The following is a 22,929-nucleotide window of genomic DNA, read 5'->3' on the forward strand; positions in this document are numbered from 1 at the left end:
GCCGTGACATGGTAGTCGATGTTCTGCTGGTGTGAGTGGACCAGATTTATTCGTGTGTTCCATTCTGAAGGCAGTTGCCTGACTAGTCACTGCCTTTAAAGGCAGCTCTCTTCTTGGGCAGCATTTTAACCGAAAATGAACCTTGGCAGGAATCACATTCGGGACACTCCTTGGCAGTCATTATACGTCATAACTTCTAGCGCGCTGCGCACGTGACGTCTGTTTACTCGCTGTCACTACAGTTAGCCTCCTAGCTTACCTCAGAATTACCTCGCGAGCACGATGGATCCCGAATTTTGGGCCGCGATTTTTATCGTTTCAACGCTGTCGTAAGAATTCATATATGAAGAAAAGCGGACCGCTACAAGGAGGAGACGTACGCGCCGTTACGTACTGCCACAAATACTACAGGTAAAAATTAAGTTTGTAAATCTCAATTCAGATTATAGATTCTCTCTCCACATCATTTCACACATCTCCCAACACCACAGAGTAGGGTCTACTTTATTTGTAATAAATGCGTGTACGTAGTCATTTACAATAAATAATACAATCGTTAGATATTTTAATAATTAAAACAATAACCTGTTAAAGCTTAGTTTGGCTGTTGAATGGCAGAATATGGGGAAAACACTATTACTATTACTGAGGTAAAACTAAGTGTTTATAAAAAGGGAGACAGAAATAACCATTCATTACTTATTTAAAATAAACTTATACAGAGGTCAAACGACACCTATTGGGCAAAAGGTCCCTATGGAAAAAAATGTTTCACACACAGTCACCAAAATAAACTAATATGCAAAAAATAAAGTATGTTATATTTGTGTCCGACTTGTGTGCAACTTGTGAAACTGAATTGCCAACACCCACATGCACTGATCAATCACTGATAAAAGATAGCACTCAGACTGAAATTTGTTGTATTTAATTTTTTTTCAATTTTAGATTACCGTATTGCAACAAAGTACTGCAAAATAAAGTGTGGCAATAAAACAGACTATGAGGCTGGTTAATTCATTTCAGTCATAATGTTTCTAATAAATAACTTGCCTCAAATCCTCTTGCCCCAAACCCGTGAAGCTTCTCAGGAGAAACATGCAGAGAACACATTTTATGCATAGAGGCCTTTCCCCCCACTCTACCCTAATTAGTTATACTGTAGACTGTAGTAAGAAGACAGTGTAAATCAGGTGTGCTCAGTTGTCTCCCAAGAAGGCCGGTGTGGCTGCAGGATTTCATTCCAATAGTAGGAGCACACCTGACTCCATCTGTTTAATCAATTAGTCTCTGTCTTCAAACAGTTGATCATGTGTGCTCCTGTTTTGTGGAATAAAACCTGCACCCACACTGGCCCTTCAGGGTTAAGATCAGACACTCCTGCTGTAAACATATATCTACTTTTACAGAATGAAGGCCCAGTAACTTGATACTGCTCCCTGAACCAGTCCATTCCACTCCTCAATCTGTATTTTAATACAGAGCAAGACACCCGTCCGGATTTTCGACTAAACAGGGAGTCCCTGGCCGTCTTGTTGAGGATGCTGGATCAAGAACGCCATCATGGGTGGGGACCCACCATTGAAGTGTTAGTATTTTTGTTCTGGCTTGCTAGTGGAGCTTCGTATTGGGTGGTGTCCAGGGCATTCGGCATACCCAGGACCACTGTCTGTAGAATTGTCCACCGAGTGTCAGAGGAGTTGAGGGCTATCCTGAGCAAAGTCATCTGTGTGCCAGTGACAGCAGAGGAACAGCAGGCAATTGGTGCTGGATTTGAAAGGTTTGCCCAAAAGTCATATCCGCATAAAAGCCTCGGGAGAGCCAGATACTGGGTGCTACAGAAATCGGAAGCTCTTCACATCTATACATCTCCAGGCTGTATGTGACCACCAGGCCAGATTCCTAAATGTGTACATTGGATTTCCTGGTTCTGTACACGACGCTAGGGTCCTAAAACATAGTCCCCTTTTTCGCAATGGGCTCTACCCCTCTGCTGGCACTTTCTTCTGGGAGATGGAGGATATCCCTGTCTTGAGAGGCCCCTTGCTCTGATTACCCCATACAAGCGACCACTGTGGAATGAACAACAGAAAGTGTTCAACATGTACCATTCAAAATCTCGTTCTGTGATTGAGAGAGCTTTTGGAATCATGAAGACCCGGTGGCGCTCCATCTTCTTGCAGGCTTTAGAAGTACACCCCTCCTTCGTGCCAACAGTAGTTGCTTCATGCGCTATCCTTCATAATATATGTCTGCGTGCTGGGGACGAACTGCCACCTGAGGAACATGAGAGCACAGAAAATGAAGATGATGCCCAAGACACAAGTGGAAATGCCCTTCGAGAGGAACTCTGTGCTCAGGTGTTAGCTGAAGAGAACATTATTTAAGCACATTTTTCAACTAACTATTTAACTGTCGTATATTGGTCTTTCCCAGATCTGTTACTGTCTGTTGCATTTTAATTTGCATAGTCAGACAAAGAACGCTGCTTTCTACATCCTCCTAGTTAACAAACTTCTTCCTAGTTTTGTTCCTGTCTTTCTCAAATAACTTTTTAAACTTGATCATTTCAGATGTTACTAACTGACATTAATATTGATAGTATTGGCCCACAGCATATTTTAGCGTTTTCCTGGACTCTCACAAAGCATTATATAAAATAATTGAAAACTTATTGTTGCAAAAAAAAAGCAATTCTGATTACATAAATAAAAATAAGACTATTAAGTTCATTTAACATTTGTTTATTTAATTTTGTAAATTAGTTTTTCTAATAGTGAGAAGTAGCGCTTGGCCCTATCCTCTGCTGCTTTCATCCTCCTTTCCTCCCTCTCTTCCTCCCTTCTCATGTCCTCCTCCAGTAGCTCTAAAATGTCCATCTTCCTCTTCTTCCCTGTTTCTGGAGAGGCCACTGCTGATGGTGAACATGGTCCAGAGGGCAAAATTCACTAGCAATAAACAAACTAACCCGTTTTCCCCCATGAACTCTACGAACTATTAACATACAAAAGCACCATAAAACAGTCAACAAGAAAAACACAACAATTACTTTTAAACCAGACGAACAAGTATGTTAACCCCATTAGCGCGCTAGCTAAGCTAAAATTAGCTTCACGTCGCGATAGCTGCTTGTAAGGCAGTAGTGTTTAGCTACATATTCTATAAATATAAAATATATAAATATACTATACTATAGTTGATTGTTTTAATTATTAAATCAGGAGGGGTGGAACGCAGTTTATAGCTACTTACCTGTAGAGAAAAAATATCTGTAAAGAAAACATTTGTAACAGTTAAATACGTTTATTCACTACTGAGCACTGAACCTACCTGTTTGATGTTGGATAAGATATAAGATGAGAGTCTCCATGGCATATATTCCTATGCTTTGTTAACAAGTGAGCTCCACCTGCTTCCTGTTGAAAGAAAAAGTACACAAAAATTATGAGAAGCTAATGAAATCAATATTGATTATACAATACACACAATATATAATATCTATAATTTTAAATGGCAGTCAATACTGCTCAAACAATGCAACTGCATTGCTAACAAACTCTAAATGAGTTCTTTAACAATGATGAATTGCCTGTTTACTGAAATTATCTAGTTTTGTTAACCTAATACAATTGTTATTTTACAGGTTCACCATCTCAGCCTTACTGGTGGGGCCAATCCAGGGAATGTGCAACATGTGCAACAGATGCTGTCGGGGGCAACTACAGCTTGAAAGGGAATAGGGAGAAATTGCCCCTGATTGGCACCACTGTCTGCAAAGTGATCAAACGTGAGTCTAGCTCTTCACAGATATTGCTCAGACAAAAACCTATTGTTCAATGATAATTGTTCAGGTTTTTTGTGAGCAACACTTGCATTTTGCCCCTTTTGTTGGACTGTCTTAAATTACTCAAAACAGTGGTATTAATTACCTGAATGAAACCAATCTAATTATTCCAATGTTTGTCATTTTTGTGCAACTGCAATTGCAGAGGCAGCCATTAGATGGAAAGCAGGGCTGGGAGAAAAAGAAGTAGAGTCTCTCATTGCTGAGACTCTAAAACGCACCTGCACAAGCGAAAAAACAAGTTAAGGTAATGACTTTAAAAGAGCAAAACTATTTTTCCTTTTGAGTATATCACACTTAAAGAAAGAGGCTATCAAGGCTAAATTGTGACTGTGTAATTTGTAATGTAGGCCTAAATGTACATTCACAAATGAAGTGTGGAAAACTGCTTAAATAAAAATTAGACTGAGGAAGTCATACATTTACTAGATTAGAGAATGTATGTAATGTCCACAAAATATACTATAACAACACAATTCTGTATTTTAATGTACTTACCTTTTGCAATAATTGTGTTGATGAAATATACTTTATAAATCAAGTCAACAAACTACTTAAAGTTTTCTATATTAATTTCAACACCAGCACAATAGCATAGCAGACATGCAAATGCATCATCATATGAAGACTTGAAAAACTAGAGCAAGTTAAGATTAAATTGAGACTCATCTTTTTTCCTTTACAGTCCTGTCTACCGATGACAGAAGTGCTGGAAGAACTGGAGGAGTAGCCTGGTCTGCGACAGCAGTGACGCCTCTTTGTTTTATTTATTTGCTTTTCTAGCATTATTATTATTATTATTATTATTGTTGTTTTGTTGTTGTTTAATTATTGTACTGTTATATTATTTAACCTGTATGTGTTTCCTAATAAAGAAATTGCATTTTGATGAATCTGAAGCCTTTGTGATTCATAATTAAATGAACCACCACTACACCATTAACTGGATTAATCGGGCCTATTTGGGTCAAGAATCTTCATAAAATTCTGCCGCAGGGGCCTAGGCCACCAAGGGCCCCCCTGCAATCTCCCACTGCCTGTACGGCACTGCACCACTCCCCCATGCTGGACCTTGCGGGTGGTGGGCCCTCATGGTCCCCCCACGTTGCCTCTTCGGGCTGAGCCCGGCCGGGTTACGTGGGCTGCCCGGCCACCAGGCGCTCGCCGAGGGACGCTACCCCCAGGCCTGGCTCCAGGGGTAGGTCCCGGTGACCCTCTCCCAGGCAGGGTACACGATGTTTTGCTCGTGAGATCGACCGCAGGCTGGGACAAGCGGCAGCAGTAATGCGGTCGCTGTACCGGACTGTAGTGGTGAAGAGGGAGCTGAGCCGTAAGGCGAAGCTCTCTGTTTACCGATCGGTCTACATCCCGACCCTCACCTATGGTCATGAGCTGTGGGTAATGACCGAAAGAATGAGATCGCGAATACAAGCAGCAGAAATGAGCTTTCTTCGCAGGGTGGCGGGCTACACTCTATTTGATAGGGTGAGGAGCTCGGCCATCCGGGAGGAGCTCGGAGTAGAGCCGCTACTCCTCCGCATTGAGAGGAGCCAGCTGAGGTGGTTCGGGCATCTGATCCGGATGCCCCCGGGACGCCTCCCGGTGGGGGTGTACCAGGCACGGCCTACCGGAATAAGACCCCGGGGTCGTCCTAGGACCCGCTGGAGGGATTATATCTCCAAGTTGGCCTGGGAGCGGCTTGGGGTCCCCGGGAATGAGCTGGAGGAAGTTGCGGGGGACAGGGTCACCTGGGATTCTCTGCTCTCCCAACTGCTACCGCGACCCTATCTGGACTAAGCGGTTAACGATGATGATGATGATGATGATGATGATGATCTTCATAAAATAAAATATTTAAAAAGCTTTGGGCAAATAAGGACTATAAGTAACCCACGCTTAAAAGATTCAATAATCGAGGTTACCCACCGATTACCAACAGACAACTATTAGCTGACGTTGCTACAACGTGGTCACAAACGTGGTTGCCGCACTGTAAAATCCGATAAGTTAATTTAAGTTAAAGAAACATTATTTATTAAGTAGCTCCTACTAGGTCATTTTTAGTGACATTAATTACATTTTATAAGTTAAAGAAACATTAAGTTTTTTAAGTCATCATTACTACTTACTTTGGGTTCACAGTACTCATTAAAATCAAGTACAGATAACCTAAACATCATTACCCTTACCATAAAGCATTTAATTTCTCACTAAAAATGTTTCACTTTGTATTAATTCTTCACTTTATGTATGTTAAAGTGTTCACATTCAGCAAAGATGAAAACTCCCTTGCAACTGGAAACATTAAGTAATTTCAATTCAAAGTTGCATGATAGTTTGCTTAAATTCTTTTTTGAACCTGATAAAATGTAACATTAATTCAGAACTGATTACTACACACATTTTGAAATAAAAAAAAAATGTTAACAGTTTAAATGCAACTTAGTCTTTTATTAAGTTGCCATAAAACATTAACCAAACATCAACTACAAAAAATGTCTGGAAATACAGTACATTCTTCAGAAATAGCACCTGAGAGAAATGGCCTGAGGAAATAGAACGATCACTTCTGTAACAGTATTCAGAAATTGCCACAGCATCACAGCCTTCTTTGTTTTCAATGACTGACAAAAAACTACTATTTTGCTCATCCCTTACAAAGGTAACATTGATGCCAAACCTGTTTAAAAAACAAAACAGTTATACACAATGAATTAACACACTGTACAAAATGACCTTTCAATCATTCAAATATAAAGAAATACAGCTACTGCAGTGGAAAAAGTATGGCAACATGTCCGTCACACATTTTACCACATCCATACAGTGCAAAAACACCATCGTTCCACTTGAACAGTAACACATTAAAACTTTAAACGAAACATCACACATAAAACATGTAAAACATTTTTACTCAATTTGTTGCTTTATGGCATGCCCCAAAAGTGACAGAAATGCAAGTACAAATTAAATGAATGAGCAACTCTGTAAACTTTTCATACACTGAGATTTACTCCACTCTGCAGGTCATTTTTAGGTCTCGACACTCAAATTCCCAACTTCCCATTCTCCAGACCCATCAGACCTGCTCAATAAATTACCAAACTGCACATAATTACCCTTCAAACATTTAGAATTTAAAAAAATATGGCTACTTCAGCAAAAAAAAATATGCCATACTGTTTACTAGGGCTGTCCCTGAACACCTTTTTTTTGCTCTCTGGAGCTTTGTTCCAAATCAGCAGCTAATATTCGGAGATTTGTTTGATAGTTGTTGGGGGGCGTTTCGAATTTGTATCCTCAACCAATATTACTGCTGTTCTTGCAGTGTGTCCTGTATTGTTCTCCATAACGCTTCTGGTCACCACAGCCACAATAGAGGAAGCACTGATAGTTTCGTTTTCAAAACAGGAGATATATATCTATATCTCTGCTGACTACAAAATAAAAAACAAGTGAGCGATGGAATGGTACACAGTCAGGCAAGAGGTGGGATTAGATGGTAATTATCTTTCCTTCTGTAGTTAAAATGTTTACACTGCCTATTTTCAGCTCTGTTGTGGCCAACATTAAGTTGTCATGTTCACTGCTGTGTCAGTGTACGTCTGAGCTGAGACTATATGATTCCACAATTTAAGTGTAATTAAAAAGTATAAATTATAGTACAGGAATGTGCTGACAAAATGTATTTTACAGTTTACCTTTACTGAAAGCCTAGATTTAGTGTAGATAGTACAGGAAAAAAAAAAAATCAGAATCCCGAAATTAAGAACCAAATACCTACCCAATGAGTCTCTGAATACTTGAACATTCACCTCCAGCCCTACTGTTTACCACATGCGTAAAGCGCAAAAAACACCACTTCAACAGTTACGCATTAAACTTTATATTGAAAATATTCCTTTCAAAACACATAAGTTTTACTCAATTCATTGTTTTATGTCATGCCTCAAAAGTGAAAGAAGCGCCTGTGCAAACTGAATGAGCACCTTAGCAAACTTTTCATACACGGAGTTTACTCCACTGCCAAAAGGTCATTTTTAAGACTCAACACTCTGGGCCTCAACTTCCCCTCCTCCAGAGCCATCAAGACTTTCTGGGTAAAGTCAAATGTGTTGGCCAACTCTTTTGGGTAACTTAGATGCAGGGCATACATAAGTGCAAAAAGCATGACAAATGCATCAGCCATGTGGAGAGTTCGATAACAATGTTACCCTCAAGCACTGCAATCCTCTCTGGGCAGAACAATGTGGCATCTGTTGAACTGGCACTGATTGAGAGGAGCCCAACTGACATGTCATTCATGTCTGGGTTCATCAGACTGCATCACCTGAAGACAAGAACAGAGGACTGTTAACTCTTATTCCAAATTTCCAAAGGATGACTGCTACAAAATGCACCAGTGACATATCAGGAGACAGTCACAGAGAGCTATCAGTCATAATCCAAAAACGTAATTACCTTCATTTGTCAATCAATATATAACAAAATAAAACAGACTTGACAGCAATTGTGGTATTAGGATCAAAATGAAATTTGATAATTTCACAATTGTAGCAATTTAGCAACACACAGTTGGTCTGTGATTTCTACAAATGTGTTTTCCATCACATCACAGTAACAATATAATTCAGATTATTTTTGATGTAGGGTTTGATGTAGGGTTACAAGCAGCAGTTAAAACATTTAGAGATAAAAGTTCCATGTAATCACCCATCTCACAAAAATGCCATCAGTCCTGTGGAAGTGTGTTTATCCTGAAACTTCTGAAAACTTCACATCTCTGCAGTTCAAAACATTGTGTTGTATGAGATCCCTTCATGCTTCCTCTGATTGGATGATCTAATTCAAACCACACACCACTGTACTCTACCTGCCTACCTACACTTCTAGTTGTACTGCTCTGTTTTGAACTCACAATGTGTGTGTTTAGTGTACTTGTGTGCTGTTTGGATCGCCATCTGAATAATAAAGGGAAATATCTGGCATCATTATTTACATGTAAGCTCACTGGACAAAAAATTAGGCACCTTTGACTGAAACATACCTAAAAGCGTGTAATACGTCCACAAGCATGAATAACATAAAATTGTGAAGGACCTGCTTTGACTTCTAGAAGCAATTCTTGCCTGGAAGCAAAGCGATTTTTATTCACAAACCGTGAAACCCACTGGGGGTCCCTGTCCGTCAGTTTCATCTTTCATCCATAGAGAAGCACTTTGCAGTTCCACACTTACACACTGTAGTCCATCAATTGCTCTTTATTAGCCCCTGTTCAACAATGGTCAGGACTCCCACAGAGCAAGTATTATTTGGGTGGTGGATGATTCTCAGCACTGCAGTCACACTGACGTGGTGGTGTGTTAGCGTGTGTTGTGCTGTTATGATTGAATCAGACATAGCAGTGCTGGTGGAGTTTTTAAACCCTATGGCCAGTGATTGGACATAATGTTTAAAAACTACAGCAGCACTCCTGTGTCTGATCTACTCGTATCTACACCCTACACACTAACACGCCAACACCACATCAGTGTCACTGCAGTGCTGACAACAATGGAACTAACAAAGTATGCAGAGCAATACACAGACTGCTGTCTGTAACTGTAAAACTACAAAAGGCTCTGACATGGTAAGTGTAAAAATGTAAAATATTAGTATCTGCGACTTTGTGTTTATTTACCTAAATGAAAAAATGTACAATGTACCTAAGGTACTGAAGTATATTTAAAAAGGAACATTTTTTATAGAAGAAGGTAAAAACACTGTTTGGACCAGGGGGCCCCTGGGGAAGTAGGCCTCTCACTTTCTCCCTTCTTCTTAGTTTCACATAGATTAGATCATTTTAAAAAGGACCATATGTTCTGTCTCCTGTTTCAACAACAAGTCCACTATATAAGCAGCTGGAATATTCTGTTCGAGAGAGGACATTTAGAATTGGCACGGATCCTCTCTCAGGTACTTTATAGTGCTTGATATGATGCTGTTTTACTTTGTAATAAACATTTTACTAGCAGCACAGTGTCAAAGGAGTTGTCCTTCACAACATCTACACACCATCGCTACTTAATAAACAACATATTTGGCGACGAGGATGGGATCGTGTTGTGGCTGGCTGCGTTGCCGACAGCCTCAGCGCACTTATTCCCGCTCCAGGCCGGCAATTCAGGTGAGCGCTGGTTTTTTGGCTTAGAGAAATGGTCAGATTAGGTTAAAAAGGGGGAAAAAGGAGTGAAAAGTAACAGTCCAGGGCCCTGGGGACATTAGATTAAGGGGGAAATTATCTTAAGGGAAAAAAAGAAGAAAGAAAATAGAAAAGAGAAGAGGTAAAGAGAATAAGAGAAGTTAAAGAAAATAGAGAAGAGACGAGAAGAGTTAAAGAGAATAGAAAGGATAAGAGTTAAAGAGAAATAAGAAAAGGGAAGAGAATAGAGATGATATGAGTTAAAAGAGAAAAGGAGCCGCAGATTAGGACCAAAGCCCTCTGGGAGGCGGTTTTAGACGGGCCTAAAATCCTGGAAAATCACTAGGTGAATTTCTGGGTCAGTTCTAAGGAACTGGAGGTGTATAAAGTTCCCACTCAAACACTAGTTGACAAACAGTGTCTGAAGCAGCTTTTTATTGAATATTCACACCTCATAAAGGTAGCATAAATTTAGAAGAAAAAGAGAAAAAGGAGCGGCAGGAAAAAGCATGCTATAGGATCAGTATGAATGAGTCGACTTTCAGATTGAGTGTTGTTCTTTGTCTTCTGAGCTCGCTGTGTGTTTCTGTGTGAGGGGGATTGGCCGCCCCTTACTGTGTGTGTGTGAGTGAGTTGCTTGTCTTGGTGGTGCTCCAGCTGTGTGACTGGCTTTAGGAACATATAAATGATAATGTGTAAAAGTTTAAGAGAGAGGGAGGGGGGGCACACACGACGTATTGTGGTTAACATACCTGGGGGGACTCCTGGGGGACTTTTTAGATTTAGAGAGTGAATGTCTAGTAGAAATGAGCCTATAAAGAATAAGGAAGTAGTGAAATTAGAGAAGCGGAGGAGAGGGAAATGGGAGGTAAGAGCCACAACTTAATAATAATTTAAGCCATGACCCCCAAGAAGCCGTTTATTAATTTTGAGAGGAAATTGGGCGGAGAAGAAAGAGGGGGGAGCAAGTTTTGTGGTGGAGCGGGGACAGGGGAAAATATGAGGAGGCGTGTTAGTACGGGTTTGTTAATAAGTAAAATGCAACTGAATAATCTTCACACACGATGGCGACTGGTGAGAAGGATGAAAACAGTTGGCATAGACAAAAAAGACCTGGGGGTAGGTGTGGTTGCGTAAGGGGGTGTGAAATATTTGGAAAGTGTGGAGAGGGGGGGGGGGGGGGTGGGGAAGAGAGAGGAAAAACGGGAGGGGAAAGTCCTAGTTCGTTTCTTTGCCTGTTTATTCTGCTTTTTTTCCTCTTTTTCTCCACCTCTTCTTTTGTTTTCTCCTTTTCTCTTGTCTCCCTCTTTCTCTCCCCTCCCCTCTCTTTCTCTTTGTTCTCCTCCCCTCCCCTCTCCTCTCTTCCTCCACCTCCCCTCTTCTCCCCCTCCCCTTTCTTCCTCTCCGTTATCTCTCCCTCTCTCCTCTCTCTCTCTCTCTCCTCCCTCCTTCCGTTCCTTTCCCTATTTCTTCCCCCTTTCGTTCTTTCTTACTTTTTTTCTTCGGAAAAGGAGTCAGCTCATGTTGCAAGGGGGGAAGTTAGGAGAAAGATTACAGAGGAGTAAGTTGCTGAAGGTAGAGAAGAGAGGAGATGTTGAAGGGTCAAGAGAGCCAGAAGAAAAGGTGATACAGACACCTGGTATGACATCTTTGAACTTTAAAGAAAGAGTAAATATAACTCAGAAACCTATGTTAAAAATAGAGCTTAGTGTGAATAGTAGTAAGGAGATTTTTGAACCTAGAGAACAGAAGGAGGAAGATGCATGATGCAGATTCATCTGTGACAGCTCAGAGGACTATTTTAGATGTGGAAGAGGGGTTTTTGACTTTGACTGGACACCAGAAGATGTGACTGACCAGTATGGTGTATTACAGAAGAGAGAAACTAAGTGGAAGGCATATGGATTTGATTCTTAGGTGTTACAAATCGCAGACCCAAGGGCAGGCAAAAACAATCCAAAAGGGGTGAGGCAAAAACGAGTGAGTCATTTTACAAACAACAGTACCTAAATGAAAAAAATGTGCAATCAAATCTACAGCCCTTAAGACAAGAGGTTCAGAAATAGGTGCTAAACATTACAGCATCTGCTGCCCAGAACTCTCCCAGGTTACCACTCCAATTCTGGCACCTTGCAATAAACCCCATATTTTAAAGTTTATAACAAATACTTAATTCATTCAGTAATTTTCTGTAACAGTGAATACTTAATGTTTATACCTAATTATGATCATGATGGTAGATTAAATGTAATTTCTTTAGCACAGCACAATACAGTTCAGGAACAGCACAAAATAGAGATTCACAATCAATTTCTGATGATAGTGCAGATTAGACTTTTGCAAACTTTTCATTTAATGAACCACTGAAACAACGCAGAAAAAAAAAACAAAAACAAAAAAACAGATTAATTCTATTCCATGAATAACTCAACAGCATGATCACTTACATTCCACGTCTTCAGAAAGCTGGAGTCATCCTCATGCAGATAGGCAGGAAGAGCATGGAGGACAGCAGCACGTCTGACGTGAACGCCAACTTGTTCCTTCAGTGTGAAAAGATATTCTTTACTTGCTGTGAACGCTACTCAGCACAGCCACACAATACTAAGCATCACTCCAACGTCTTTTTTTTTTATTCCAATATTACTGCATCCCACACCTTTTTTGCCACTGATGTGTCACCAAGCTGCTGAACACACTTGGAGGCAAGTGCTAACTGCTCAACTCTGATGAATTAGCTAACAGACACCTTGTGGCAAAGACCAACGCACTAGTTGTGATGTGGAGAGAAAGCACCATCTACCCACCCAGAGAGAGCAAGGCTGATTGTGCTCTCTCGAGCCCAGGCTGGTGATGGCAAGGCAGCATGATCTGGAATTCGAAACGGTGATCCTCAGATAATGGCTTGCTGAGCCACTCAGGACCCCCTAACATGTCTTTATAAATGGAATTCAACCAAAGATAATCCAAAATCCACTGTAGTATATTTATCAGTTGTCAGAAAGTGCAACCAACTCACCTGGAGATCATATATCCTGAAGAGCTGTCCCAGAACTTGGGACACTTTCCCTGCACAACTTGCTTTCATCCTGAACAAGCTCTGAAGACGGGGGTATGTCGGTCCAATGCAGCATAGAAGTGGTTCTTCAGGTTGATGTTTGTAATTCTGTGAAACTCTGCACAAATCTGCACAAACATAAAAGAATGTTTAAGTCAGAGTGTATGTGTATAGTGTATGTAGCCCTGTAAAAAAAGTACATACTGTGAAACAAAACTTTTTGAGCTATGATGATCATATTTGGTGGAAAACATGCAGATTCCTTACACTACTCTAACTCATATGATGTAAATCTGAGTAAACTTGACAAAGTTATCAATGACACAGCCACACAAAGGAATTAAAAAACATGTATTGTGGTATCCATGGGGGTCCCCTATGGATACAAATGGCTAATATATCTGCTCAAATAAGTGTAATAAGGGAAACATTTTTACCTGTGACTGTATTTTGAGGGCAGGCCAGTGTTCCAGAATATCACCAAGAGGTAGGTCTTCAGTGATGACCTCTTTGCATCTCAGGGCAAAGGTGGTCTGCATTAACTTTGTAATCAGAACAGGATATTTGTGTCGCACTTCTTAACTTCATCTACAATTTTCAGTCTCAGTTGTTCAAGGCTTCTGGTACGTTCCCCTCTTGGGAAATTAGGGAGGAAATTCACTATTGCCCTCTTGGGTCTCTCGATGTTAGTGTGACGAGCTTGTTCGTCTGGGTTGTTTCTACTCCTCTTCCCAGAATTCACGGCTATCTCCTGAAACCCAGCCCAACTCAACTTACTGCAATTGTCCCCCAACTTAAACTTGAGACTATTTTTCCAACCATACCATCCCGTCTGGGATCCTGGCTCTTTAAGACAGGGATGCTTAGTGGGCTTCTGCTACTACTGACACTTCCTTATCACTGGGCTATGCTTTGAAGCTATGCATCTTGCCTGCAAGGGTTTCAAGGATGTCATGCTTTTGTTCCTAGATAACTTGACCATCTTTCCTGTTCTCTCATATGCAACATCTCCCTCACCAAGTATGAGTTCTACCTTGTAGGAAAAAGTGGGCACTGGAAAAAAAATGAGGCCACCACTCAGTCCTGTCTGGAGTCATGGCATGGGGCAATATTATTGTGTCATCTGATGCTACTGAACTGGCATCACTCTCAGGTCGTATAACTTTTAGTACAGCCTTTTGTGGAAGTTCCTCAATGTCTACAAGGGAACATAGCTGCCCGTCAAAGTCTGGATGTTGGTATGATAAAAAGTCAAAGTCTAGCTTAAACTTTTCTTTTATCATTGTTTTGAGCTCATCCACAGATTCTGGGCGTGAAGATAGAGTCATCTTCCTCACAATGTCTGTGGAGGTATGGAGATGAAATATGAAGTTTTGACTTGCCATTTCCTTTTGTTAAAAAGAAGAGAAAATGCATTAATGAGTTGAGGGTAATTTGTGTGACCATTATTCTCCATACTATTCCTGTATGGTTATTAGTGGTGTAACAGATCAAACATAATCTGTGATCCATACGGCTCACCCTCCACAGTTTGGGATGCATGTGAACCGCGGATCACCAAAGTTTAACCATAACAGTGTGGAATAGTTTTACTGCCGCTGTTACTTTTTACAGTAATAATTCCCTCAGTGTCAACGCAAAATAAAAGTCCTCAACATAAAACAGACCATGTCAAAACAGTCACTATTACAAACTAAACAGCAACAGAAAATACTTCCAAATTGAAAGCTAAACTTACTGTCTCACATTCGTCTCCCTTTTTTCTTTTTTGCTGATCCAAAAAATGATCCGATCCATAACTCAAAAACCGTGATCCGATCCAAACCATGAGTGTTGTGATCCGTTACACCACTAATGGCTATGTTCACATTACAAGCCTCATTGATCAAATCTGATTTTTTTTTGATAGTTCACATTCATAACTGTAAATGATCTGTATCTGTTTCTAATGTGAATCTGTCCCTTATGACAAAAACATATTTGTGAATTGACAATGCTGTGCTGCAAAAAAAAACAAAAAAAAACAAACAACAAGCAAAACAAGCCATCTTGGCCTGATCATGTACAACTGATAAGCTGTTTGCTGCCCTCCCGAGCAAAAGGTGACGCATACATGAGCTACTAACATGTTAGTACGAACGCACATTTTTGCGTGGGAGGACAGCAAACAGCTCATGAACTGTACATGATCAGGTCGAGAAGCTGACCTGATCACATACTTTTGCTGTTTTCACAGCTATTGTTGGCACTGCCGCACAGCACTAAGCGCATGTGTACAGGCAAAAAGGCGCATGAAATCCAATATGACTGTTCTCATTCGTGCCAAACGGGCACAAATCGGATACTTACTCGATCTGGGACCACATACGAAAGTGACTCAAATCTGATTTGAAAAGATCAGATTTGCCCTGGTCATACTCGAGTCACTTCAGACTTGTAATGTGAACACAGCCTATAGGCCTACATTTCTGCCTTTTTATCCTCCAAGTCTCTGATCAAAATAAATCTTATCTGTGTTAACAGCAAATGTCCATTGATAGTGTGTGCTGTGAGACTTACTGTATCATTTAAGTCTGGAGTACAAAGAAGTTGTCTGATGATGTTAGCTCAAATGATGCTCACTGTACCAGCACTCGTAGTTTCTGCAAAGAAAGGAAACAGAATTGTTTACAAGCAGTATACGATCAATCCTGCTGAATTCTGGAATTCAGCCTGGAATTCAATTTTGGAATTCCTCCAGCCTGGCCTGCAGAAACAAACATTCCATTTGCAAATTGGGGGTCTGAAATATAATGGCACATTAAGGTGATACGCCATCATGTCTGGTTGCAAGAGTTTTCAAGACTTTCTTGAAATTATGTGCGTCATGTATCACCCTGTTAAAAAAAGGGTGTTTTCCCTCAAACTTCATGGTCCATAGGTGAACCAGAGGCCCAAAACACTTCGTCAGTTCTGGGTAGTGTTCAACATAATGATGCTCGGGTCTGAGCTTAAACTCTGGAAACACTGCTTTAAGACCCTGTCTGTAACTGATTTTCTTTGAAATATGTTCCATCTTCAATGAGACATGTATGTTCCAGGTGATGATGGTTTGCTTTCTTGAATTTTATCAAGAAGATCAGTATTTTTAAACAACGTTTGAACCATCTGTAGTTCAAACATACTCTGCTGTGTGCCCGCTAGAATCTACCCTATATTACTCTGGCAGTACCAAAGGGTAATTACATCTTACAAATGTTTTCCTTCGCTTAGCAGTGGACAGCTCTGCACCTTCCACAGTAGCACTGACAAAGTCTCTCACAAGAGGTTTGGTTATAGAGACATGGCAACGGACTGACAGAGGAAACATTGCCATGATTCAAATGACAGAGTTCAAGTACCTGTGCCCTTTTATTAAAGACAGGAGCACAAAGTTTGCACTTCCAAGCCATTGATTTTTTGTGCCAATATTCATTCACATTTTAGTAAAATAAACGTCTATTAAATTAAATGTCGATCAACATACCAGACTGAAAACTCCATACATCAGCAAGCTGCATCAGTTTTAGCCTTAAGAGAGAAAGATGGAAAAGTTAGCTTGGCAGCAATATTTGCATAAACAACAAGAAAAATATCAGTGAAGCATTTGACATAAGTCAGTTAGCTTTCTAATTTAACAGGCATTATGTGAACTATACTGTGCTCTCCCTGACCTCATAAAACAAACCAACCCAAAACAAATGCATTTGATTGGAGGAATCTTTGAAATTGGATTTCTTTAACTTGTTACATGTTAAAAGATGAGGAGCAACAAAGAAATGCCTCAGCTGAATAACACAACCTTTGCTTGTTGGACTTGTCCAAACTCTTTAAAACAGATTCATTATTTAACCTCTTTGCAGAATAAAAGTAACAGCGACAAAAAAAGTAGCGCGCCCAAAGAGAAAATCAGTGTCACGGCGGTCGGCAGGAGAAAGTTTGCAGGTTCAGAAAATTACTGCATTCCACATGGCATTTCACCTCAAACGTCTTCACAAGCACTCCCACGACGAATTTCCGAGAAGAAAATATCACACATTATAACTTGGAAATTGTTGTCAGTTTTCACCACCTAATCCAGCCTGAGGCGAGTGGAGCAAACATGGCGGACGTGTCCACATGAAGGAGCACATACGGACGTTAGGCGGTATTGCTGTAAAATTATTTGAGTGCAATGACAAAAATAAATTAGTGGTTTGCACTGTAAACTTAAAATGTCAAATTAGTACAAATTATGCAGAAAAATAGAGGAGCATTAACTTCTTTTTATTTTTATTTATTCCTTTTATTTTTGAGTTATTACAACCAAATTAATAACTTGTACTGTTCGGTTTTACAGTGCACAACGAATCCGGGACTTTCACTTTTCTGGTTGTCACAACGCAAGTTTTTAGGTGTCGTCTGCTAAGGGTGGCAGGGCCTAGCAGGCGGGCTTGTAGACATGGGGATAGTCTAGAGGCTGGGAGAAGCCCGGTGACTGTTTTTCTGGTTGTCACAACTCAAGTGTTTACGTTGCCATGATGAAACTTTGAAGATTATGTAGTTAACATGCACGTAATGACAATGTATTTTGGTTGGCGTTTCTAGCCGTTCTAAAGTGTGGAGTGGAGGAAACGCCTTTTTAGTGTAAAGAAACACAGATTTTATGTTATCTTAAGCCTAAAATTCTGCCGTAGGAGTTGGATATCTGACGGACGCAAGTGGCGGCTCTTATGGCAGCAGGACGTGGCCACTTCGCGGCCACTTTTATTAGCGGCCACCATTGAGCAGCCACTTTGCGGCCACTTTTATTAGTGACCGTCACTTCACCGCCACCACTACATCACTTTATCACTTTTGAATTTCAAATAAATTGCAATCCACGCCAAAATACATTTCAAACACAAAAATGCATTTCAGAATATATTGCCATGTGTGATGATGTCAAGGCGCCAAACACATCACCAATGAGGTTTACATCTACTCTACACCTTTAGTAATATGAGATGCATCTAAATTGGATTAAGCTATCTTAAGAACACACATACACACTGGTAAGAAATTATATTGTTGGGCATAGTGGTACTTACCTGGTTAATCTCCTCAAGGGGGGGGGGTGTCCTCTGTGTCAGCATCCTCACCTTTGCGTCCTCCCAAAGTTTTCATCTCATCCACCACACACGGTTACATTACCTCACTATGTTAATAATATTAGTAAATGTATTTTAAAATGCAGTTTTAAAATACATTAAAATTAAAATTTATGGAGGAAATAGTACACATAGAAATGTACTATAGAAAAATATATGTATGTAAATGTATTTATGAAGTACATTTGAAAATGTATGAAATTGCCAAAATACTTTGTCTTATGTACTGTTTGGAAACCTTTTGAAGGGAATTTGTATCTTTTTAAGTGAATTTGTACTCCAGTATCTTAACTGTAAATGTTGGTAAATGGACCTTTAACAGGACAAAAGCAAGTGTTGTAGATAATGATACACTGTGAAAATGTAGTTTGGCATTCATTTTGTGTGAAGGTCGGTATCATTCATTTCCTTCTTTGTATATTTAGTTACATCTTTAACCTTAATTAAAATGACATGCAACACAAATAAATGCATTTTAAATATACATTTAAGAATAACATTTTGGCTATTGTCATATATTGCAAAAATATATTTCATATATATATATATATATATATATATATATATATATATATATATATATATATATATATATTTGAAATATATATATTTTCTCCTTATGGGAGACTGATCTTGATATTACTATAACTCCCTGGTTTTAAGACTTGTATTAAATTATATTTGTTAGTGTCAAATAAAGAACATGAGTAATTTCATGTTTATTCTGTCTATGACTATTTTTTTTTAACACATTTAAATTTTTACTATTTTTCTTCTTTATAACTTTGGAATTATTCCTTTGTCAATAACTCAATACAATTGTATAAACTTAAACATTTCTTAAACATTAAACACTTCTTAAACATTAAATATTAAATGAAATAGTAAATAGTATTTACTATTTCATTCAATATTTAATGTTTAAGACCTATAAAGCAAATTTAACATTTACGATGTCTTTTTATAGGTATCGTGTATTTCTTCATGCCTTTAAATCTTTCATTTCATTCTCAGTCTCAGCCTTTTGAGAATGGGGCTTCTGACTTTGGTCCCCCCACACCAATCTACCGAACTTCTCAGGTGGCAGAGCAGTTCAGTGAAAAGGACAGAATAAATGCATGTGAAAAAAGCAGGAGCACTTAAAAAAAAATAAAAAGAATACAGTGCTGGACAATTCACTAATAAGTCAAATGAGTCAAATGATGTAAAAAAGGAAAAAAAAAATCAGGTTTCCTCCCATCAACCGAACAACCATCACAGGATGAGGTAAATTTAAATTGCCATATGGCTAAATATTCTCTGTACAAAACCAAATTAACATGGCTAACATAACTACTCAGCATTTTAGTGAGGCTAGATAAATTCATGTGTGATGAGTTACATTTTTTTCCTGGCCTCAGAGCTCCTACTCCAAATTTTATTCTTTACAGTCCAAATGGCTGGCTCTTGCTACCGGAACTTTGCCTAGGTGTTAGTTCTTTCATTTCAAGATTATTGTCCCTGTTTTAAGGTTTGCTTCATTGGTAGGGAGCTACAGACCAGAGCCTTACAACACAAATCCTAGACTTTAATCTGTCATAGCTAAACAAGAGAAGCTTGAGAACAAGACCCTGGGCCTAGGCTTCAGAGAAAAGTCATGCAACCACTATCTAATACATAACCCTTAACCCTATAATATTGGAAAGGGAGCTTGGAGTCATTGGGTCTTTGAACCAAAATCCCAACCTCTTCAGATGGTTGAAAAGAAATTGTGAATGCAGCTCTGAGACCCAAGCAAGGATCTGCTACCTATGACCCAGTCATTTAGAGAGTAAACAATAAAATGTAGAATGGGAGCTCTCAGGCCTTATACTCAATACCCTGCCATTTTGCCTCAAAAGAATAAAATCTGGGACATGATTCTGAGGCAAAGGCCAAGGGTCCAAGAACTAAAACCAACACTTAAGGATAGAGAATATAATAAATCCCTGATCACTAGTCTCCACGGTTGATAAGAAATTGCAATGAAATTACTAAAGTCTAGGAAACTAACAAGTACCCATGACCCGAACATTTAGCGTCCGAAGATTAAAAATTTGAACAGGAGCCAAGGCCTAACATCATGTTCCCCAACATACAATCCTTAGAATAGTACAAAAAAATTTGTTGGCTTCTCCTAAGCCAAGGGCCAGGGTCTTGTTCTCAAGCTTCTCCCATTTAGCTATGAAAGATTAAAGTTTAGGATTTGACTTCTAAGCCTCTGGTCTGTAGCCCAATAACAATGAACCAAACCTTAAGACAGGGACAATAATGTTGAAATGAAAGACCTAAAACCCAGGCAAAGATCCAGTTGCATGGGCCAGCCATTTGGACTCTAAAGAATAAAATATGGAATAAGAGCTCTGAGACCAGGTCCCAGCATCATATCACTGTGGGGACCAAGGGCTATCCCCTCCAACAAAATATTATGAATAAAAAAGAAATGTTTTAATACTGGCTTAACACTTTCTTTAATAACTGCTCTAAGTTCTCAAAAGATGTCAAAAAAAGAAAGAGTCTTCAGACGCTGAGTTTGTGGAAAGAGGGGAAAAAGGCTTCTTCTCTAGTTCAGCATCAGATGGCATAGCAACTGCGCAAACAATGTTCCAAACAACTGTTTATATACCATTTATGTGGGGTAATTTGATATCCCCCCACCTTACTTCTCAAATTTTGATATTAGCTTGTTCTCTAATAGGTGCAACTCTACATCCATCAATTTGGCCATCGCTTGTTGCGCTTACTCCTAAAAATTAGTTTCAACCAATTTTTACCAGTCTGCTTTACCTTTCAAGGTCAACTTGTCCCTCTGTTCTCTGGGTCAGTAAGTACACACAGGCCTGTTTGTGGACCCAGGGGCTTTCCAGTGTCTAGAATCTCCTATGCAGACAGACAAAGGCCTACCCTCTGTGAGAGAATTAATATTATCTGTAAGCCAATACTACCTATTTGATTAATGATTACAATAGCTAATATATTTGATTACTGATTGAGGGAATATTTATTCAAAATCTCCATCATCACTATCACAAAATCCCTTAAAATAAGGCCCGACCTCTTAGAATAGGAACTTTAATATTTGAATGGTAATTTGGAGGCTAAAGACCAGGGTCTTATAACTGCACTTCTGAATGAAGGCCACTGACGAAAAGAAACTGCTTTCATTTTGAAAGAGTAAGATGGGACATAAGCTCTTAAACACAGGCCCAGAAGCCTCTATCATATTACAATAGAATAGGGAATTAAATTGTTGAGAGAAGACCTAGTAACCATGACCCAGACTTTTAGGCTTAAAAATTTTTTAAACTGTACTTTGAGCCAAAGGTCATGGGCCCACTCTCTAATACACAACACAGGCCCAGGCCAAGGGTCATATACTGAAAACCCTGCCATTTTGCCTTAAAAGAATGAAATCTGGGCCATGATTCTGAGGCAAAGGTCCAAGGCCCAGGAATTAAAACTACAATTAAGGATAGAGGATATAATAAATCCCTGACTAGTCTCCATGGTTGATAAGAAATTGCAATGAAATTACTAAAGCCAATGAAAAAACAAGTACAGGTGCCAACACCTAACATCATGTCCCTAACATAAAATTCTTAGAACAGTACCAAGAAATTTAGTTTAGTTGACGCCATTTTTGACTGAACAGGTCGTACATTTCGCACGTTTGGGTTTGCTCGTTTACTGATTGTTATTTTTTGCTCTTTTATCTTGCTATTAACCCTTCTGGTTACCTGCTTTAACTAAATACTTATTTTGTGTCTTGCTGTGTTACCCTTACAACATTGATTTTTGTTTTCAGTTTTAACTAACCTTTATTTCTCTGTTTGGACGCTGACAAAACGGCGGCCGCCACTTAACGTGAGCTCCGGACGCTGAGCAGGATGCTGCAGTTGGATCAGCAGATCAGGGCTCTCCTAAAGCAGCAGACCGAGCTCCACGAGTGGAAAACCCATTTGGAAGCAGCCCGGGACGCGTCCTACACAGCTGTTTCAAGACCAAGCCCGGTGGCGACTTCTACTCTGCCGGATGGAGCGCTACTGCCACGTTTAACACCAGGATTGCCCGTCTTCATGCCCGTGCCAGAGCAGGGCTGGGAACGCCAGCGTGGCCGGGGAAAGAGAAGGTTTTCACCAATTCCTCCCCCCGCCGAGTTTCACCTCCGGTAACCAGTTCGAAGCCCTCAGCTTGTTGCCTGCTTCAGTGCCTCGGAAAGAGAGTCAGGAGAGTGTTATTATAATTGGAGATTCAATAGTGAGACATCTTAAAGCAACTTGCTCTGAAAGTAATTCGGCTGTCTATTGTTTTCCAGGTGCCCGGGTCTTGGATATTTCCAAGCGGTTTCCCGTGGCTCTGAGCAAATACGGTGACGTCAGCACCGTAGTAGTTCACGCAGGGGTGAATGACATCTCATCCCATCAGAGCAAAGTCCTCAAGGAACATTTTAGATTACTTCTAGACAACATTAAGAAGAGAACCAAGGCCAGGGTTGTCATCTCGGGACCGCTGAACACCTACCGGAGAGGAAGCGAGGTGTTCAGAAGGCCCTAAGCACTGCACTGCTGGCTCCAAGGCTGGTGTAAGAACAACGGTGTCGGCTTCATGAGCAACTGGAGTGTTTTCTGGGAGCGAGCGGCATTCTACCGCAGGGACGGACTACACCCGGGCCGCCGCAGGT

At 40.0% G+C, this 22,929-nt stretch overlaps 2 long non-coding RNA genes across 8 annotated transcripts in view; both read right to left on the minus strand.

Annotated features, from left to right (window-relative positions):
* Positions 1 to 661: 661 nt before the first annotated feature.
* On the minus strand, positions 662 to 18,724 carry LOC118800239. 4 transcript variants are annotated; one of them, XR_005006198.1, is made up of 8 exons: positions 16,589 to 18,724; positions 15,643 to 15,725; positions 13,521 to 14,471; positions 13,045 to 13,211; positions 12,473 to 12,568; positions 8,059 to 8,174; positions 3,331 to 3,416; positions 662 to 2,277 (listed from the first exon to the last, which is right to left on the minus strand). It is a non-coding gene; the product is annotated as an uncharacterized LOC118800239 (long non-coding RNA). The 4 variants fall into 4 exon arrangements; XR_005006199.1 differs by lacking the exons at positions 662 to 2,277; positions 3,331 to 3,416 and having other exon boundaries at positions 7,763 to 8,174; positions 16,589 to 16,632; positions 18,171 to 18,720; XR_005006197.1 differs by lacking the exons at positions 662 to 2,277; positions 3,331 to 3,416 and having other exon boundaries at positions 7,763 to 8,174; positions 16,589 to 18,719.
* Positions 18,725 to 20,511: 1,787 nt separating this feature from the next.
* LOC118800238 overlaps positions 20,512 to 22,929 on the minus strand; it is a 34,495-nt gene continuing 32,077 nt past the window's right edge. For all 4 annotated transcript variants that reach the window (XR_005006195.1, XR_005006193.1, XR_005006192.1 and 1 more), the window contains one exon: positions 20,512 to 22,458. This is a non-coding gene — a long non-coding RNA (uncharacterized LOC118800238). The remainder of the gene's footprint in view (positions 22,459 to 22,929) is intronic.

The sequence above is a fragment of the Colossoma macropomum genome, unplaced genomic scaffold, assembly GCF_904425465.1.
Source record: "Colossoma macropomum unplaced genomic scaffold, Colossoma_macropomum, whole genome shotgun sequence".
Lineage (NCBI taxonomy): Eukaryota > Metazoa > Chordata > Actinopteri > Characiformes > Serrasalmidae > Colossoma > Colossoma macropomum.